Source organism: Petaurus breviceps, unplaced genomic scaffold, assembly GCF_028583685.1.
Source record: "Petaurus breviceps papuanus isolate PSGF00001 unplaced genomic scaffold, PetGlider_PUasm1.0 151, whole genome shotgun sequence".
Taxonomy (NCBI): Eukaryota; Metazoa; Chordata; class Mammalia; order Diprotodontia; family Petauridae; genus Petaurus; species Petaurus breviceps.
The window spans coordinates 5,898,155-5,910,374 of record NW_027185712.1 but is presented as its reverse complement, the minus strand read 5'-3'; the positions used below and the strand labels follow the sequence as shown (position 1 = coordinate 5,910,374).

Sequence of the window (12,220 nt, the reverse complement as noted above, 5' to 3'; positions counted from 1 at the left end):
AATATCACCCAAAGACATTCCTCAATTAAAAAGTAGTCAAATAATATGAACAAATAGTTCTGAGCATTTTAAACTATGAAAACAATATTAAACATAGGTTCAGATGATCAATAATAAAGAAATACACACACATCTCTGAAGTTTCATATTACATAAAGTATACTGATAAAGATGAAAAATGGAAAAAGTCAATATTTGTGGTGATACAGAAAGATACACTAATATACTGATGGAACTCCAAATTGGTCCAACCTCTCTGGAAAGCAGTTTGGAATTATGAAAGAAAATTATTAAAATGTTAATAGCGGCAGAACAACAAGTTAGATATGCAATGACATCAGGAGCTGGTCCAAATTTCTGAATACCTCCATTTGCTTCTTTTTAGTCACCATATTCAAAATTTCCCAGGTTTCTCTCTATCTATTATTTAATTTTTCCAGCATAGTAGCATTCTGTTATAATTATTTTAATTTTCAGGAGTCCAGGTATAAAGCCAAGCATAAGCAGCTCTCCAGAGGACTGCTGCTATGAATAGCTTTAAGGTTTTGATCACATAGTATTGTGAAGTCTCTATTTATTTAGCAATAAACTAAGGCAAAACATTCCCAATTATATAACTTATCTATAAAGTGTCCCCATAGTTTTAAACAAAAGATACAATTCAGTAAATCCTTAACTCAATCATCCTTAAGGAGCAATCCTCCTTAAGGGACACAAAGTACAAAGGTCAAAGTTTTCACACCCCTAGGTCACATTATCTTAATCTCTCAGTCAAAAATCTTCTTCCTTCTTGACTGGAGATTAGTTTCCAATCATCCTTAACTCAATCATCCTAAAGGGGTACAAAGTACAAAGTTCTTCCACCCCTAGGCCACTGTAAATCATGATCTCCTCAATCACATCTTGCCTCCAGGTTGACTCCAAAATTCCATGGATCCTCTTCCATGGGTCCAGCTCTTGCCTGAATCTACCCAATTGTCACATGGATTCATAGGCAGGCAGCTTGCAACTCCTCATATAGTTCTTCTTCCAGCTCCTGTTCCATATTGAAGCTCACAGTGTCCAGTTCACCTCAAGTCTTTCACAGTTTCTTTTTCTGGAAGGAAAAACCTTAACAGAGACAAAACAACATTCACACACTTTGCCGGCACCATCATCAATTCACTATTTGCCTGTGAAATCAACACAGATCCACAAACAAGGTCTAAGAACACAACACTGAGCCACAGACAAGGTCTGAGAACTCAATACAAATTGTCAGTACAGTTCCAGGATCTCTGAAACCCTCCCCAAGGACTCCAGTAAACATACAACCAGAAAATCCTCTTTCAGGGCTTCCAGTAAGGTCCCAGCGCTTCTGTACAAAGTATTACAAACAGAAATAAACATGGACAGAACAGACAAACAGAGTGCTGGCCACCATGAGTGTTCCCTTCTCAGTTCTGCTCTCTCCCAACTTGTGCTTCTGCTTTTATCTGGTCATTAGTTCCTCCCTGTTCTGCCCACCTCTTATGTCCTTCCTATTCCTGTGTTTGGCAAGCCCCTCCCACTGTGGGTTTCACGAGTTATGTTTCTTAACAAAGACTTGATATATTAGTTGGCTCTTGGGCCTAACAACTTAGTGTGATTATTTGAAATATGTCCTGAAACTCTTGGGTTTGGTGGGACCTTTATAGCGAACAAGGTTTACCTGACTCTAGAAGAGGTACAGGTATGCAGCCCATATGGGAGTTGTTTTTAAATACCTGGTTTTGTTACTTCTCCTTCTATGACAATCAGTTAAGCACTCTATAGAGTTTTGTTCTAATTTGTGGTCAACATCATCACGTCATAGTCAAGTCATTGGAATCAACTAAAATGGAGTGGGTAAGTAAAAAAGATAGAATCTCCATGAGTTTGGGGTTAAATCAAGAACTTTATTGTGCAAATCTACAAAAGACGATCAGTAGACTAATAAAAATGATTGATACCAATAAAAGAGTAGAAATAGTAGAAAGAAGTATTTTGTTCCCTTAGAACCATAGAAAGCTTGACATTTTCCCCAAGCACTCCCTGGGCTTCCTGAGACACAACGAAATTAAATGATTTGCCCAGGATTCTACAACTAGAAAATGTCAAAGGTGGAATTTGAATCTAAGTCTGATTCTAAGCCCAGAACTTTGTTTGCTGTGCTTTGTTTTTAGGCTATATACATACAACTCTATGCTTATAGGATACAATAGGACACAAATGCCTTAGCCTGGCATTTAAGTCAGTCTCTCCTTAATCTTCCTTCATCATCATATTTCTTCCACAATACACTACATTTCTGTTTGTACTACTTCTCTCATCTATAACTTAACATTTTTTCTTCTTAAATCGATATATACTCCTGCCCCCATATATTTAAATTTCTTCTTCTGCTCTCATTCCCTACATGCCACCACCAAATTAATTGCATGAAAACATGCCTTTCATAATGCATCTCTCCTCCTCAGATATCATTAGTGACTCTTTCTTTCCTACTGTATAGTCTAAATATCTAAAAGGACTAGTAAAAGAGGCCTACTACAAACTAGCCCTCCATCCTTTTTTCTCATCCCTCCTCATTCCACTTTGACCTTTCCTTCTCCCCTGCTGTTCCTCTTCCTTATAATGACTTTATGAGGGAAAATTCAAAATGTTAACAATATCCACAACTTAGAGAGCAGGTATTGTGCCTACTGCAAACTAGGCAAGGTCTTTATTTCTGATTTCTGTAGTTGGGCTGTGCTATGAACACAACAGGAAGAAAACCATTCCTCTTTGAAAGAAGAGACTGCAGACAATGACTCTGACCAGGCACACATAAATATTTAACAAGATCTAAAATTCCAAACATTTCCATTCAGTATTAAATTAAGGAGAATGGGTTTATCTATATGAGTTTGATTGGCTACTCATCTTCTGTCAGAGCCTAGTTGTTTTGAGGAACAAGTACTGAGAAAGAGTTCACATCTATCTATAAGGAGGTTTTTTTTTCTTCTTTCCTCAGCAAAAAGTGTACCATTAACCAATTATTAACCTATTGTCACACTAGACAATAGAACAAAATCCTGTTTCATAACTAGCTCTAAGGGCTAAGCAAACTTCTGGATCAGTTTTTGGAAAACAAACAAACAAAAAACAACAAAATAAAGTTATAAAATCAAATTATAAAGAGGCAATAATAATAAGGTCTCTCAGAGGTCTTGTTCTTTTAAAGTTTCCAGCCAAATGCAGTCTGTAGACCAACTTTTGTTAAACTGGAGAAAGAAATGTGTGCTCTGTAACTTCCTCTATATATTTGTATTTAATCTTGCTTCCAAATTAAATTTCCTTATGAAAACTTCCAACCTTGACTCAATTGAACTGAGAGGAAAAAGCGGTTTAGCTTAATATCTATCAGTGTAATTAGAGGGAAGAGAGCTATACCTAGTGAACAGCTGGGGATGGTAGTGGAACAAATCTGCTTCACACTCCCTGGAAAGTGCTGCAAAGATCTTGGGAACCTTTGGCTCATAAGAAGGTACAAATCCCAGTAGGGAATCTCTTCCCTTCCTAGGTTTTCCCTTCCAGACTTCCCTCCGATCTTCATCCGTTGAAATTCTGCTCCTCCCTCCAATGGCACCAGATCTTCTAATGCTACATGAGAAATCTCATTTCTACCTTCACAACACTTTTATTTATATCCCCTTCTATTTGCCCTAGCTACTATCTTAGTTCAATCCCTTGGGTGATGGAGCTAAAGCTTGAACTATTTCAATATGCTTTGAGATAGGCTTCTTGTCTGAAATCCCTTCCATCCCTACTCCATCTTTCATTCAGCTTCAAAGGTGATATTCTTTAATCATAGATCTGACTCTTTAAGCCTTTTTCTCAATGAATTGCAGTTGCTCCTTATGACCACCAGAATTAAATATAAGCTCCAGACTGTTATTTAAAGGTTTTTCTAACCTGGGTGCCGTGCATCTTTCTAGTCTTCTAACACTGTACTCCCTTTTTTGCCCTTTACAATCTAGGCAAACTGGCCTACTTGCTTTTCCTCATAAATTATAATCTAGTTCCAATATCTTGCCTTTATACTAGCTATGCCCATTATTGGAATGTTCTCTCTTATGAACTCTACCTTTTGGCTTCTCTGACTTTCTTTGACACAAAATTCAAATCTCATCTTTTACAAGCACCCTTATCTACCCAGTCACTAGTGACTTTTCTTCCCCAAAAAAACTCCTATCTACTATGCATATAACATATATACTTATTCATGTTGTTTCTTCCATCAAAATGTGAGTTTCCTGAGGACAGATTTTAAAAAAAAATTATTTGTATTCTGATAGTTTAGCACAATTATTAGAAAAAGCAAACATTTAACAAATAATTTCTGCCTGGCCAACTGAGAGAGAAATATAGTTTCAATGAAAGACTTAAATTAATGCATAATATATATCAAAACTAGTAACATCTGAAGTATTGGGAATATTTTTCCAGTCAGGAGAGATGCAAGGTTTATATAAAATATGGCACCTACATTCAAGAAATATGCAGTCATAGGAATGACATAACCAACATAGATGATTCTTATAAATAGTATTGCATCATGAATGAGTTTGAGAATTGCAAAATAAAATACAACCCAGATTATCAGGAAAGACTTTCTTGAGGAGCTGACATTTAAATTGGAATTTAAAAAATATGCAAAGATTCAGTAGTTGTAGAGAAAGCAAGAAGACATTTTAGTATTTCGGGACAGCCTAAGCAATAGGACAGAAGTGGGAGATTTCAATACATGATGATAGTTCATAGTAACAAAAAGTTATCCACTTTGGACCTGGAATTCACAGAAGGGAGTAATATAAGTTTGGAGATATAGGGTGTTACCTGCTTTTGAAGGACCTTGAATATCATGCAAAAGAGTATGAGACAATAGAAAGCCACTAAAAATCTGTGAACCTTGGAGTGACATGAACAAAAATACTGTTATGACAGAAAAGTGAGAGATGGAGATGACATTGATAGGTCCATACAATTATTTTAACTTGAGAGTTAAGGGAATAGGCAAAGATGTATCTAACATACAAAACTCCACCAAAAATGGTAATATTAAGGACTGAAATAATAGTTAGATAACATAGTAAATTTAGAAAGAAGGATAATAATGAATTCATTTTGGTGAATGCTGAGCTTCAGTTTTCCTACGGTGATGAAATTAAAGGTTCAGATGAAAAGTATAAGGCAGGCTTTAAACCCACATCTCTCATTGCCACATTGGTAATTATTTTTGTTACCCCAGGCTATGATCAAGAAGATGATCTCTAAGGTCTCAACCAACTCTATAATTCTGTCATTACCATGAAGCCTTCCTTAAATACTTCAATCCACAGCAATCTCCTTTCTTTTGAATCTTAAAGTTCTACCCAATTAAACATTTAATCCTTTACTATACTATGTGCTTCTGTAATTGTTTGCAAGTTTTATGTGTTGTTTTCACTTTTTTCAACTAGGTCATAAGCTTCCTGATGACAGGAATTATTTCTTTTACTTCTCATCTCATGTATTACTGGAAGTACAGGGTAAGACATATAGAAAATATTTAATTATTGCTTTTCTGTAAGACTGAAGAAATTAATGAATAGATACTAGGTGTTCAATCAAGTTTTGCCCTTCACAGTGCTATTAGGATACATACGGATGATGAAGATGAATTATGCAAAAATTTTGTTCCCTTAAAAAAAAAATCTTATGATTCTCTCTTTGTTGGAAATTCCTTGTAGGGAATTATCTGTACCAATGGAACCCAGAAGTTTCTCTGACTTAGTCTTAGAAAGCTGACTAGAGGCACTAAAACAACTTATATGGATTCTGGAGACTAGTATGTGCCTGTACAGAGCTTCCAGATTCACTGACAAGCACAGTTCCTTAGCTACTATGCAAATTGACCTTTGCAATCGTTAAGCTCTATATGCATGTCAACTATAACTATCATAACTATGTAGCTCCTATACATTGTGTTTAATAAACATATTCATAGGTCAATAAGTGACTGTCTCAAGATCAGAAATCAAAATTCTTATTGACCAAGACATACAATGTGTATATTGAAAACAAATTGATACAGATATAGACATAGATACAAATGGTATAACATAGACATATAGATGAAACAGATAGAGAAATAGAATTATAGAGGTAGAGATAAAAAGATAGAGATCAATAGAGATCTAGAGATGGACGACTGTAAATTGACAGAGCATTGGACATTAAATCTGAAGACACACATCAGTCCTGATTTGACCATTTACTGCTTTTGAATCTTTATGCAAATTATTTGAACTTATTGACTCTGTATCCTTAAATGATGATAACACCTACATCCTGAAATTGTTGTGAGGGTTAAATTAGATAATATATCTAACGCACATAAAGAACTCTCAGTGTAGGCGCTGTTATGTTTTGTAAGAGGCAATGCTTTCCTCAGCCTAGAACCTCAAAGGATCTAGAAGATTAATGTGCTTGAGTTAGTGGCCTAGAAACGCCTGAGAAGGATTAATTATAGGTGTATAGAAATATGATTTTTTAAATGTGTCCTGCTGAATATTATTAATGATTAGCAGAAAAATTAGTGAATTAAAACTCTCTGAGTTCCCTAGGCACCAAGAGGTCTTACACTATGTTTTAATTTAAACACACACACACACACACACACACACACACACACGATTACTGTGTTTTTTTTCTTTTATCACCACATCTTTTAAATGGAAAACAGAGTTGTTTTTCAGCATTTCAATATACATACTATGTTGAAATATTAACAGGTCATTAATATTGCTCTACTTTTATTTTTAGAACATTTCAAAGACTTTTTTTTAACTTTGTAAAGGAAAAACTGAATTAAAAATCCCAAAAGTTATAATGGGAAACTGTAACCTATATGAAACTAAGGGAAAAAAAGAGTTCTCAAAAACCTGTGAATTGTTATGTGAAATAGATTATCTTGACAAAAATGATTTTGCACAAATAATATTTATACATATTAACTCTCTCAAGAGCAACAATTCTTTTCAAGATAATAATTCTGAGAAAAGCATAGACTAGGAGAGAAGGAACAAAAGGGACAGCAGAGAGGTGGAAACCACAAAATTGTCAGTATTAAGTCTGGACCAGAAAACATATATCTGAGTGATCTTAGTGATTAGCCTGTGGTAAATGGGTAATGGGGTGAGATCAGAAGTGAAATCATCATAAAATGAAACAAACGAACACACACAAAAAATGAAAATTGTTCTGTTAAACATGTTTTCAGTGATTGGACTTCAATTTCACTTCCATTCAATAACTGTGTCACTCCTCTCCTCCCCTCCCCAGGTATAAGTCTTGTATTTTCGATAGCCAGTCTGGCACTGAGAAGATTGTTAACTGATGGACTTAACCAAAGTAAGTTTGAAGAATAATAGATTATGGAAATTCCTTAAAGTCTAGTGGGAAACAACATAGCAATTCCATCAAGTATGCTATAAAAAAACAAAAGCAAATCTTGCCAAATTCTAAATAGGTCAATGCAACATAGGTTCTTAGATTTAAAGCTGAAAGATATTTTACAGATCATCTAGTACAATCCCCTCCTTTTACAAGTGAAGCAGCCAAGGCTCAGAGAATGCAACTGACTCATGCCAGGGCACATAGGTCATAAGTAATGGAAGTCAAATTTGACATCACAATTGAAATAACAGTGACTCTGAGTTTCAGCAAATTCCCTGGTCTAATTGATGCTGTGGTCAAAGAGGGGCTTAGCCATGCACTTTAGGAGCAAGCTACATTTTTTATCCAAAAGCTTTTGCTGTTTACCTAGTGGCCCATTAATAGCCTAGTGATTGCTCAGGATAAATGAAAAATCTTAACTGCTGCACATATCCATTCAACTGAAATCACTTGAAAATACCTAAGTACTATAGTTTTAATTCATCTGAAAAGACAGACTTTAAAGGTAAAAGTAGCAAACCCCTGGAAGCAATCATTTCAGCCCTCTTCTATTGTAGCTAATTGAGGCAAATGACCCAGTTGCAGAGTTTTCCAATAGCCCAGGTTTTATTTAAAGCACAAACAAGGCTTATCGGTTGGGAGCAGCATAAAAAGCCTTTGGCACAGATGTTTGTCTATGCCACATTGGGCCCTTCCTGGGTCCCACCCTTTGGGAAGAGAAACAGCAGAACAAAGGGTCTGTTTCCTGACTAACTGAATGCCTGATTGTCTGCTTACCTGCTTTTGTAAGGGACCCAGAAGCTAGTGCTCTTTCCATTTTTTTTTTTTTTGTACTGGATTTATTCAGCTAGAGGTCCAACTGAATCTTAATTCCTATTCTGGCATAACCAGAGGTTCTTAAACTGTTTTATAACATGGATCCCTTTGACAATCACATGAACCCTATGACCCATCCTCAGAATATTTTTAAATGCATGAAATAAATTGTATAGGATTACAAAGGAAATCAATTACATTGAGCTAGTTATAAGTATATATGTATGATGCATATATTCACAGACATGTTAGATGTGCATATTTGTGTACTATTTTAACATACATGTAGCATATGCACACATGCATACTCTACACATGTAGTACACATGCATATGTAGTATATAACATGTGTGTTTTGTATACAATGTGTGTGTGCATGCATTTGAATGTGTGTATGCAGGTTAAGAGCCCCTGACTTTAAAAAATCCTAATGACTTTTTATTTCCAACACAAGAAACAGGATGAATCCTCCTTCTCTAGCCATTTACCATAACCTTTAAACAAATTTCCTGTCTTTTCAGGTTAATGCCAGATAGTTTAATTTTTTTTAGTGATGTCAGAAGTTTTCCGAGGGAAAAAAAATAAAAGGTCAAAGCTTACTGTAATCCTCATCAACTGAGGTATTTTCAGTTCATCTTAATGCATCTTTTTTAGCTACCTGACTTGAAATAGACTTTGATCTCTACCGCAACACATGTACACAAGTGAACCTTTAGTCAATTAAGAAGTATTAATGAGAAATCAATCAGTACCTACTAAGGGCCAGGCAATGTCTTAGGCACTAAGGATACAAAACGAAAGTGAAATGTGACATCCCCTCCATAAACATTCATTCTGATGGAGGAGATAATATGTATAATATTGTATTAGTTTTGTTTAGATTGTTTATAAACATATATTTATTAAAATATAACATATTTATATAATACATTATATAGTAAACATATATATGTATTTATTAAAAATCTATACAAAGCTAATATAAGGTGATTTTATGAGGGAGGGTGCTAGTTCCTTGGGGAACAGAAGTTTCAAATAGAATGTGGGACTTCAGATTTGAATCAAACCATGAATTCTATGAGATGGAGATAAGGAGAAACTCATTCCAGTCATGACAGACACCCAATGCCATGGCACAGAGAAGACAAACAAAAGCAAATGATGATAAATACATTAACAGAACATCGGATTTGGGGTCAGGAAAGCTGGTTTGAATCATAACTTGGAAAGAATCATTGTGATCTTGTACAAGACACTCCCCCACTCTGTGTCTTAGTTTCTTCCTTGGTTTAAAAACGAATATGTTGCACAGGCTCTAAATGTTTATCTCCAAGTTCTACTCAAATTGATAGGTTGGATCTCCTAAGGGTGCTAAGTCTGTTCTCAGGGTTCTAGGGGCTTTTGAAGAGCAACTACTTGAGAGAGACTTTGATCATCACTAATTTAGGTTACAGTTACATGGGCAAGCTCTCCTTGTCTTATCTTAGTAGATCGTAATCAATGTGGCATAGTGGATAGAATGTTGAGCTAGAGTCAGGAAGGCTTATCTTCTTGGATTCCAGTCTGACCTCAGACATTTACTAGCTGTGTGACATGTGATCCTGAACAAGTTACTTAACCTTGTTTGTTTCAGTTTCCTCATCTATAAATTGAGCTAAAGTAGGAAAAAAAAAAACTACTGCAGTATCTTCGTCAAGAAAATCCCAAGACAATCATGACGAGTTAGACACTAGTGAAACAAATATAGAAAAACCACAAAAGTGTCCCTTAGACCTCCTAGAAATAAAGAAAAAATTGAGCCCAATACAGAGTCATTATAGTGTAGTGTAATATTATGACTCTGTGACTTACTATCTTTGTGAACTTGGGCAAGTTATTTAGCCCCTGGAGGCCTCAGATTTTCTCCCTTAAATGGATAGCAAGAAAAAAATGCTTCAAGGAGAGAAGTGGAGTTTCTTTTTTGGGAAACAGCAAGGAGATTATTGTCAATTAGATTGAAAAGTACATGGGGTGGTATGTGACTGAAGAAGATTGGAAAGATTGCTTCCATGCTTAAAATTATCTTTTAAAAATGACCAATTCATCAAATAAAATACTCTACCCCTGCCCCACATTGTGCTGATAACCTATTGTTCTTTTTTTTTTTGCTTTTTTTTAGAGGGGGAGGGCAGGGTAATTTGGGGTTGTGACTTTCCCAAGTAAGTGTTAAGTGTCTGAGGCTGCATTTCAATTTAGGTCCTCCTGACTCCAGGGATGGTACTCTATTCACTGCACCACCTAGCTGCCCCTGATAACCTATTGTTCTAGTCAGAAAACTTAGACCCTGGGAAATATTACATGTCACAAATACATCAGAATAAAAGAAAACGCAAATAAAGAACAAAAATTGTTTTATAATAAAGTTTCTCACGTAATTAACTTGTATGGATTTAAATATGTGTAGATGATCAAAAGAAGAGTTGGAAAGGACCCGAGGGACTAGTTAATGAATTTCTTTCATTTCAAATTTGAGGGATTTGAATACCAAAGATATGAAGTAACTTGCCCAAGCTCACAAAGGATACGGACCTGGATATATTAACTCCCACTCTTTTTGCTACTCAATAGCTATCTCTCATTCCTGTTAAAAAAAAAAAAAGAAAAGAAAAACATTCTTCTAGGAAGCAACACACAGTAATAGAATGCTACAAATAAAATTTATTTCCTTAAGAAACTTTGGTACAATGCCTAGGTAAGTATATGACACTTAGTCTCCCTTTGTAAAAAATGGAAAAATGATTGGAGGAAAAGTCTCAGACATATTTATTCCTAATATATGATTTACACAGAAATTTAAATGTTGCATCAGTCTCTTTAATTTATGAGTTTCTTAAAAACCAGACTCATCTTTCCTATTATTTGCTTCTTCTAACTTCACTATTTCTGTATGTGGTCCTAACATACAATTTGTCTTTGAAATCTTGTGGTTATATTTAAATCTTCCCTCTGTCATTTCATTCATATTAAATCTGTTATTAAATTTTATTGCCTCCAACTCTGCTATACCTCTCAGATCTGTTCTCCCTCTCTATTCTTATAACTTCCAACATACAGGGTCTATGTGTCCTTGTTGCCATTCACAGGGCCTAATGCCCAGTTACCTAAGAGTTCTCCCAATCTTTGTTCTTTCCTTCTTCCAAGATATTCTTCATTCCACTGTCAAAATAATTTTCCTCATGCAGGTTTGGTTGAGAGGTGAATAATGGCAGCTATACTACAGAATATGTGCTACTTCCACCAAAGATTTGAGTAACATTAGATGCATGTGTCTTTCTGAGATGTAGAATTTCACTGGTGCTAGGTATTCCCTCCATTGACACAGATCACAACTGTCTTGGGAGGTGATCTTCAAGACTTGTTTTGGCAGAAAAATCTACTCCCCTGTAGCCCATGGGTAATGAGCTTATAATTCTGGTCCTCAAATGACAGGGGAAGAAACCTTCATTGGTCCAATATTCAAGGTCTTTCAATCTTGGTAACATCTGCCAGATAGTGTGCTCCTTTGGTACAGCCTTCAAAATCCCATTAGCCTTCATTGAAAAAGTTATTTGTAGGTCTTATCTTACCTCACAAAGCATTTGTGTTGTTTCGCTTTTCTCACATGCCTAGGAATGTTATTCTACTAAGTACTTGGCAGAAGGAGAATTTACTCCTTACATGTATTATAGATGATTTAGATGATGGGAAAGGGGCTATCAAATTGGGCTTAATCTGAACTGTGTTGTCTTTGTTCAATATTTATTCTCAATTGTCAAATGGAGGCTTTCTATGAGTTTCCCCTGATTTTGTATTTTAGCTTGGTCTCTGAATGAGAACAATTGCTGATTTCTTACAAGATACATCATCATCATCATCATCATCATCATCATCATCATCATCATCATCA

At 35.4% G+C, this 12,220-nt stretch overlaps 1 pseudogene; it reads left to right on the top strand.

Moving 5' to 3' along the window:
- The first annotated feature begins 10,301 nt into the window (after positions 1-10,301).
- LOC138153073 (small ribosomal subunit protein eS24 pseudogene) overlaps positions 10,302-12,220 on the top strand; it is a 232,096-nt pseudogene continuing 230,177 nt past the window's right edge.